At 46.9% G+C, this 10,033-nt stretch overlaps 1 pseudogene; it reads right to left on the reverse strand.

The window, feature by feature from the left end:
* Positions 1-1,072: 1,072 nt before the first annotated feature.
* Positions 1,073-3,450, reverse strand: LOC146187060 (uncharacterized; annotated as a pseudogene).
* Positions 3,451-10,033: the final 6,583 nt, after the last annotated feature.

Raw genomic sequence — 10,033 nt, forward strand, 5'->3', positions numbered from 1 at the left:
AATACACGTGTCTTGTGGAGCTTCTTTCTTTTTTGTCCTTAGAGACGCGCGCTGCTCAGCCAAAGGCGCGATGCGCGGGAATGTAGAGTAAGCGCCGATTCTGCGTTCGCAAATTTTTGCTTCCTGTCTTTTTCTTCCAGTGTGCTTCTTCGCAGCGTGCAGGCACTGTAGCGCAGGGTTTGTGCGTTTGTTTTCTTCATTGTAATGAAAACGTACGTGGAAGGGTACTGACCGCGTGAGTTATTTGCACACACGCGCGTCCATATACGTATGCAGTTTCGTAATGGCGGAAAAGAAATAATTAACTGTCAAGACTGAAAGCATCTTCTAAACGGCGTGTCAATGTTGACGCTTGAAATTAAGCAGCGTACGTGCTGCTTTGCTCGAAAGAACAGCGAGAACCTTCCACAATTCACGAGTGCCGAGGGCAGCTCCAAGCTAGCCTTCACTCGTTTTAACCAGTTTGAACCGCGCCATCTGCGTTGGCCAGCCAGCCCACCTCTCGGACTTGAGAGAGGACTTGTCTTGCATCCGCCGTCTCACCCCCTTCCAACGGTGGAGAGAAAAAAAAAACTACCGGCAGAATCAGGCAGTATGCGTGACGTAGACGCTTCACTCAACGTCCACCGTCTCTTGCTTGACAACGCACTAGCCGGCTTCCTTTCTGCGACCAGTCTTCCCGCCCTGCCTTTCTCCACGGTCACTCACGCACTGCGATGCTCTCTGTTTTTTTTCTTTTAACCCCCCTTTCCCCCTCCACCATTGCGCAGTAGACTGTTACATGAGGCAACACCACCTAGACGAATTTAAGGCCTCAGTGCTCTTCCAGTGACGTCACAGGGATGGGGCCTCACCGGTTTTTTCGAGGAGCATGCATGTTTCTTTTTTACTGCGCGAGGATATGAGGCAGCAGCACAGTTGGCTGCAAAAGATTGTTTTTACTCAAATTGAGACATCAGTGGAGAGATTTACGCGTACAAAACATTTATTTACATTTCGATTATTGTAGCACTGTTCTTGATGCGGAATAATATATACATTTAAAAGTCACCAGCAACAAACAAACAACTTTTCACTTCCCTGAAAGCGTTGCAGCTTTTCTTTCCTTAGCCTTAGCATTTTTGCATTGGCTACATCATCGTTAATCTTGCAGCAGAAGTTTTTGAGCAGAATGTTGGTACTGCTCCACAACCCATCTTCGCCGGTGTCAAAATCTGATGACTCTTGATCTGCAAGCAGCTGTAATTTGAGTTCGGTGACTAGACGGCGCTGGTTCGGGCTCCTCAAGAACTCCGCTTCCTTGGACACTTGTTCAACAACAACACAGTTGTGGGTAACAGCATTTACAGCAAACAACGCTGGGAAAATGAGGCCACCTCGGTCTATATCTTTCATCAAGTGATAGTATTTTTGAGCTGCAGAGACAGTGATAGTCTTGTCGACCGTCAATGCTGTTCGACATTTCGTGCAGTTTAATTGCTTGAGAGTCGCGTAGACTGCATATCCTGCCGCGTATACAAGGACGGGGATAATGTCTTCTATTTTTGACAAGGCATCTCTCGTAACTACAACGTTGCAGTTATGATGCGGTGTTTCAATCTGCTTTCGCAGATCTTCCCGTTGCTTATCGAAGGAGCTATTCATTCCGCAAACACTTGCGTGGGCAAAGTATTTTGCAGCCGTAATTTAGTTTCGCTCTCGTAAACTTGCCTAATAGAAACATGATATTGGGAGCCAGCAAGTTGCCTGTATTTCTCGAAGCGGTCGTCTAAGCTGTCCGTCTGGAACTTGCCGAGCAGGACGTATGAAAGCTGCAGTTCATCGAAGCAATACCTGCTCACTTCAACCAGTGCATGGGTTGTTTGATGCAGAGAAGCATGGGTTTCCTTTGTGAGCACCCCGCTGTCCAGAATTTTGTAGAGAAAAATCACCTTCATGTCATCCTCCGAAGGAAAAACTGGCTCTTGAAATCGGTCATTCAGTCGTTTTCCTTTCCATGGGGTTTAAACATTTACAACCTTCCACCACTTCGCTATAACTTCAATGAAACTCGCTGTATCTTCAGGAAAGAGTAAGTTGTGTGTTTCTCCAAGATCACGAAGCGCTGGTGGCAGGGAGTCATTAAAAATCTGCAAGGCGAACTTTACATTCTGCCGCTCAAGGCTTTTCTAGAGAGCGAGTAACCGTACCTCAAAAGCTGATCACTCTCCAGCTTGTAACCTTCTCAGATTGTAGCAAACGATGCTGTGCGCATGCGTGGAGGCTGGTTGGAATTTTCATTGAAGTCAGGAAAATAAAAGCATAGTTGGTCGTTTTTTTTTTTTCGTTGAGCCAATTATTTCGGATGCATTGAGTATATGCACTGGATCAATTACAAAAAAGAGAGGCCTTGATGGGTCAGAGGGGTGCGGATATAAAATTGCATTTGTTGGCGGCGTTGAAAACTGAGACATTGCCTTTCTGTTCACTGAATGATTGTCACAGACTACACATAAAACTCTGTAGCCAATGTTTTCTAGCCCACATATCACATCTTTCAGTAAATTGTGCAGAAATTCCCCATCGGCTTTGTGCACTGGGACGATGTGGGCCACTTCCTTGAAAGGGCATGCGATGCTCTGTACCATGAAGACGAAAGCACTGGTAGCGACTTCCGATGAATTCAGTGCTGCACCAGTTATATTGCCCCCTTTGTAATCAAAATATGGTTTAATATAGACTTCATCGACCATCAAGGTAACGAAGCGCTGGCGATCATCGAGGTCCGAGATCTTCTTTGTAACATAATTCAGGAATGTAGGACCATGATGTTCCAGCCTTGGGTTCATACCAAATCGTCATAGGGTGGGGCAGGGTGACATATCCATAGCAGCGGATGTACTTATGTGCGTGCGGTGATACCGTAAAAAGAATGCAGCAATAAACCATGAATTCAACGGAGTATCGTCTCCGCTCCTTCTTCAAAAAAAAAGCAGGTTCAGCTGCTCGCTCAGGAATTTTATCGCTTTGGCTTTGTCGTCGGCTGGTGCTTGTTCAGCAGCAGACGAATAGTGTCGCCGATGTCCTCGTTTGCATCGCCAGAATTTGAATTTAAGCTCTTATCCCAATTCTTAACGCTCTGGAGGAGTTCTATTATTTCTCTTTTACTTCTGGCTGCACTCGGAATGGGCATGTTGGGGCCCAGTCTTGTGAGCGGCTTCTTCACAAAGAACAGTGTGATACTGAGGTCTGATTTTACTACAATTTAATATTTAATCCACGGAGCTTCGTCCTCTACGATGAGCACCAACATGAGACGCTCACTGGCCTCAATTATACGCCAGAACTCTGACTTGTGGCTTCGCTAGCAAGGTCTCTTAAGGTGATTTTGTCCGCTTCCTCGGCATTGCGAAATGTCTGAATTGACTCAGAAATTGCTCTTTGCATTGAAGCAGCTTCCAGGCATGTTCGCTTCGCCTCTGGCTCCTCTCTTAAAGTCTTTGTGCTTGATAGGTAACTAGGGCAGCCTAGAAATAATGATGGAATTGCACCTGACCGAAGGCGCAGATGCGACAACTCTGCGGTCGTCACTCGACCTGTAGCATCGTCGACATGTGACGCCTCTCGTACGATGTCGTCGTCTGTGAAGTGATGCTCACAGACCTAAAAAAGAAATATTTGTAACAATATAAGTAACAGCCTGCTACAAATAGGAACCCGTGATCAAATATTAAATACACATTTAGAAGGTGCCCAAAACGTTTTGAAAGTTTGACGGTGCTACAATTTCAAGCTACAAAAGAGAACGAAGGGAAACAATTATTCATCTTTTACCCTGGAATGCTCAGAAGGGATGAAATTTTTCCGTGGAATGGCACGTATCCATGATTGCTGCACTTGTATGGTGCGCTTTCGCGTCGTCTGCTACACTGCCGCTCAATGTGTTTTCCGCCCGCTCCCGCATGATGGCGCCACAACCTCGCGCAAAAGGCGGATTCAGCTCTGCCGTGCCGAAGATTCCTCAATAAGCTACTACGATGGCGAACCTGGTATGCCAACACTGCCGCAGCAAGCGGCCCGTTTACCCGGACAGTTGCCTTGGCTCTGACAGCTCTAAAAATACAATGCTGTATGCCTTTCTGAAGGGTCTTCAGTGAGCTTCATACAAATCGCACACAGCGGACGTCACACAGTGAGCACGAATTCCACTTCTGCACTGACGTTGGTAGCCAGGAGCACAGAGTTCTAGCGCGCCGTACACTCGCCACAAGCACTGCGCAACAGCTTTAGCCACATCACCATCACTTTGCGAAAGCGGCAAAATAAATTAAGCAGTACCGCAACGGTTAAACAATGAACGACATTAGAGACACAATGCGAAACACGGCAACACAGGCACAAGAAGCGGCCGCCGCAGCGAATTCAGCGCTGCGAGCATCTGCGAGTGCGCACTGAAATTCAATGGAAATTCACCCGCACCGATTAATGATGGTGATACTTTGCATAATGATGATGATAATCCCTCTCTTTGCAGCGGTGCGGGGCTATAGCGGGGCAGTGGCAGATCAACGGAGTTCCGATCCGGATATGCGCAGCCAGCGCAGTGGCACAAGTCATGCACATTTCGCCGCGTCTAGAAATGAAAACGTTCAGCCCCAAGCTCCCCAGCCCACGAATGAAAGCGCTCCGTAGATTGACCTTTTAACGCGCTTGTACCACCTGACAGCAACGAGTGTTCTTTTCTCCCTCCCTCCCTCCCTCTCTCTCCTTGCTCCCCAGCCCCAGGCGCCGAGAAACACGACCGCGCTCATCCGCTGCTGTGTTTTGGGGAGAGAAAAGCGCGCAAACTGCGTCCAAACTTTTCTGCAGCCCTCAGACCGCCCTCTTCGTCTCCTGACATGCCGAAGATCGAAGGCATACGCAAGGAAAGGAGCAGAATACACAAGTGGCAGAGAAGGTACAGGGAGGAGGAAGGGACTCTGCTGAAGGGAAAATGGGCCGCGAAGAGAATGCGATCCCTTCGCTTTTAGCCATGCGCTGGCTTGCCTGGCGATCCAGGCAGACGGCCCTTGATAACGTGGCTAGTAGTACTTCTCTCCCTGGGGCAGGGCTAGCCAGCAGGGCATTGGGCTCCAAAAGACAGAAGCGAGGGCGAGACTCGGACGGAAAGCCAGGGAAACGGTGACTTTATGTGCGCGTGTTTAATGATGCGTGCGTGGTTGAGGTCTTTTTTTTTTCTTGTTCAGGGAATTCTCTCTCGGTCTGTGTGTGTGTGGGGGGGGGGGGGGGGCATAAATTTACTTGTGTGATGTGGAAAACGTGAACTTTGTCCGAGCCCTCTGGGCAGTTAAAACCGCAGTAACCCAGGTCATATATGTGGCCCAGATCTTACCGTTACCTCTCTGGGATTTTGTGGGTTGAAATATCTGAGAACCAATAAAATTTACTACTAACATGGGTGGGACTATTTTTCCTCTTTTTTTTAATACGGCGTACACTTTTCGGTGTTTATTTTAGAATAGATCTTTTCGTTTCCTTCGGCGAATATATATTCCCTAAAATTGAAGTTTTTTTTGTTTTGTCATCGTTGAAATTGATGATGTCTCTGTGCTGTCAAACATGACATAGATCATCTATTGGTCTGGTTATTGGAACCAGCAGACAGTGTATATGTAGCTGTAATTAACACGTAAATAGAGGAATTATATTAAGAGCGAAGTTGTAAGGAAGCTTTAACAAAAAAATAAAAGAGTCGAAATTAAAGGATCAGGCCATGCAAAAAGCATGAATATAAAAGTTAGCTCTGAAAACTTAGTTGTCCTGCTCGTTCCACCATGAATCATATATCGTCCGCGTGCTGACGGCAGCGATGGAACAGCCGAACAACCGCGGCGGTGGCGAGAATATGACTTCCATTTTTTATTCGATAGCTTTGAATTTATGGTTGCCCTCTATGCTTCCACTAATATCCTTATATATGCATCCTGTGGGGGAGGTACGCGACAGCCAACGACAGCACGATATGCTAGCCGATGGCGCTTGGCTAAGCAGGTACTTTACTTACTGATGTCCAGCCTCCCAGTCTGCAATGACTTGTCTGGCACTGCCTCAGAACTCACAAGCACGGTACCAAATTCAAAAGACCAGTATAGTTGCCTTGCTGTGATCTACTCATAGTGGTCTAGTTGTGGCACGCATGCTAGAAATACTGAGCCTTTTTCGCAGCTGTAAGAAAAAAAAAAGACAGAGAAAACGGGAGAAAAAGGATATGTTTTGCACAATTCAATCAGTGCTTATAGATTGAAGTTTCAAAGGAACAGTTCAACCCCTCAGTTACACCTTACGGCCTACTCAGAGCCTTCTCGCTTTGAGCAGTGTTTGTCCAGGCATAAAACTACTGCTGTGCAGAAAAGCTAATTGACCGAATTCTAACTTATGGATATATCTTAGTAAATATATGTTTATGCAGTAAGTTAGAAAGCTGGGCGAGTATGCATAAACATATATACCCATGTTTATGCACATATGTGATATCAGAATTATGGGTGCTGCACTTGAAACAGTCGCTCGAGGAGACGGCACTTCAAGGTCTAACATCATAGCGAAGTATATGCCCCCCCCCCCCCCCCCCCCCGCACACACACACACACATAATCCGACGTCAAGCTCACCTCCCTCCCTCCTAGCAGTTTTTCAGTGCTGATGAATCAGAGGCTCCAACGAAACGTGGTGTCGTGCCGAAATCAAAAACAGAAAGTTTTTACAAATTCCAGAAAAATAGTTTTTGAATTAATTTTTTACATATATTGTATAACTGCACTATTAGCAGTCATATCGACCGACCCTCCTTCTAAAGGTGGTCGGTCGCGCTTCGCATCCATTTAAGATAACTCGGCCTGTTGCTCGCACCAAAACTTTTTCAGGATCTTTTTTCCCCGAGCAATTGTGGACTGGAATGCCCTTCCCCACGAAGTCGCCGCCCTCTCATGGCAATCTTCATTTATTGATGCCTTAAAAATTTATTTTCAAACACAATGACCAGTGCTTGTATTTTCTCATGCTTGTAAACCCACCCCTTATGTAATGCCTCCAAGAGAGGCCTTTAAGGAAATAAAGTGAAGTGGTAGCTATTTGTTGGTTAAAGTTTTTAAGTGCAGCATCGAATCAACATGCCCCCCTCCCCCCCTCCTACCAAAGATATGCTTAAGATATGCGTGTGTTTGTAAAAGGGGGAGTATGAATTCGTTTCTCCCCCTGAAATATACTGCCGTTTTCCGCGGATGTGGGTATAGCCTCGCTAAATGTATGGTGGTTGCTATACCGGTAAACATACAGGTCCGGTATGAATGAGCGTTCGACCGTTGTCGGCCTCTCTTTACAGCTTAATCTACAGCGCCTTCAAGCAACTTGAACCAAGGATTTAAAACAAGCGGTTGATCGCAGGTGCACGGCATATTTTCCCGTAATTTCACGGTATTTGTTTTTACGCCGTGTAATTATATGATTACCTAAAATTTTTTTTTTTTTGCTTACTTCGTGGCCAAGTGTGCTTCGTTAAATGGTAGAAGGACTTAAGAAACAGCCAATTTAGTTGGGTTTTTTTACCAGCATATATCATTTTGTTGTAGCTTTTCTTGCATTTTAAAGAAGCCCGTAAAACATAGAAAAAAACATCTACGTTATTGCGCTATTCAGCCACCGTATACTCTAGATATGCAAAAAGCGTTTTGAATGGACGAATTAATTATTAAGCTTATGCATTGATCGTCTTGCAGTCAGTGACGGATGGCTCGGTCATCAAAGACCTCAAAGTTCAGCACATTTTGCCGCAGCACCGAAATCGCGCGCTACGCACAGGAAGAAACAAAAACAAAAAAAAAATACAGGAGGAGAGGAATGAAGTGAAGTCGTGAAGTTCAAGGCAGCCTCCGTTGTTCATTTGTGTCATTGTGAGGTCCGTCTAACTCAGCGCCAGCCGCTCACGGATACTGTTTCGTTCAAAGCAAGGTACTGGGAAAGAAACACCGGAAAGCATAAGACGAAGAGAAATAGTCCCACAGGCATGCATGCAGCCTTGTATGTAACGCCTTACAAGTAATTTATTACTTGTAATCAATTACGTTTTTATGCAATTTTGTAATTAAAAGATTACTTTTTCAAAGTGTAACGTTTTAGGTAGAGAGCAGGTCGCTCTCTTAAACAAGCTAGAGGGATGCAGTGATATGGTGACAGTAGAATTTATGTTGTTTTTCGTTCCTTTTCGGAAGGTTCTTTAAACCCTTCCAGTCATGTAGTTCGGTGCGGAGAAGACGAGGAGGCGTACTTGAAGGTGATGATGGTTGGTTATATATTTACAGCATGACATATACACAGAGTAAAAACTAGAAGTAGGAATGAATTTACAGAAAGGACACTCTGCGCAACTTTGCTCGTCGACCTAACTGGTTAGAGCCTAAGGAGAACAGCCGCGTTACATACTTACGCATGGAGCCCCAGCTCAGACTGGACTGAACTCTCTTGGATCACGTCTCATTTTACACATTCACAAAACAAAGAAATAGGGGCGGTCATTTTCAGAGGCCGACCTCACACATCAGTTGTCCAATGAGGAAATATGCTAGATGGGCACAGTCCCGTGGGTTGGCCTCAGCTCTAACCCAGGGCCCCACTAGCAATACAAATTACAACAAACAAAGAGCACGGTGAAACTATTTCTCCATGTCGAAACCTCTCCTGTCGGGAGACTTTCTTCCCACTTGTCTCCCGCACACCGCCGCCCCATCCACGCTGCCGCTGCCACAGTGCATTGCCACACGACACCCGTGTTTACTACCTCGAGCAACGATATGGAAAGGGAAAGATCATACAGCCGCCATGCTGAAGGCCCGGCGCCGGAGGAAAGGGAAGCTTCTGGCTTGCCCGCTCTGAGAACAATGCCCGAGTAAAATCCCGAGTGCTTCTTCGGGCGCTCTTTGTCGCATCAGCGGACAAGATAAGCGAGACTGCCTTTCGAACTGCACAAAGTCGCAGAGTAAAAAAAAAAAAAAGAAAAAAAAGGAGTCATTTGGGTGCTTGTTACCGGCCAGAACGAAGGGTGAATCACCCGGCAGCATGTTCCGCTGCTCCTCTCCCTATGAATGACCTTCGGAGGTCTCGCAAAGCCGGCGCCGACGGTCCGGTCCGCTTTCCCCACACGCGGCATGCGTGTAGAAGGGGGACCGCGTCCACAATACAAAAGCAAACAGGCGGGTGGCGGCAGCAAAACAAGCGTTTAGGGGTAGCTCGGCTGGAAAAGCTGATTGGCCCAAAATTTGTGACGTCATATATGACGTCACAAACAACGTCATGGGTCACGTGATATTTTATGATGTCATGTCCGGATGTAGGGCACACCTGATTTCTCTAGACTGTCCCTAGATTCCCCATGCTTTTCAGAGCGCCCGGGCACGACCCGGCGGCATGGCCGGCGGTGTCGGCGGCGCGCCGCAAGCAAACGGCAGCTGCCCAGCCGATGGCCGTCGGCGGAGAGGCACGAGGCCTAGCTTGCATGCAGGGCGGGCACCGTGGAAAAGGCAGCGACGTCAAATAACATATGCACGCTTCGAGCCGCGAAGAGGTTTCCGAACCAGCTTGTCACACCACACGAATTGCCGGGGAAATCACAGTTTAATTGCTTTTCCTTTATCTAGATCTGCGTGAGACCTTTCGGCGACAAAAACAATCGAGGTTCGCCAACGCAGTGTGACCTGTTCGTAGGCCGGCCGGGCGAATTTTCCAGTGACAACTGCACACCATGTTTGCGGTGATTCCGCTCTTCTGCACATTTCGTATATTTGCAAAACGTTTCCTTGCAAAATAGCTTTCTCGGTGCGACGTCTTTCAGGCGCGCAGGCTGTCGGCAACGGTCGTCCGTCCCGTTGCCACGCGTCCCGATATAATTCGGTCTTTTTCTAACTGAAATAGTTCATTATGAATTGTTTTAACCAGAAATGCGCTCGGTGACCGCTCTATTGGCTAAAAAGGGCCTAATTTCCTCACTACAAACTAATGCGCC

This window comes from Amblyomma maculatum, chromosome 6, assembly GCF_055883805.1.
Source record: "Amblyomma maculatum isolate TAMU_Amacu chromosome 6, ASM5588380v1, whole genome shotgun sequence".
Classification (NCBI taxonomy): Eukaryota; Metazoa; Arthropoda; class Arachnida; order Ixodida; family Ixodidae; genus Amblyomma; species Amblyomma maculatum.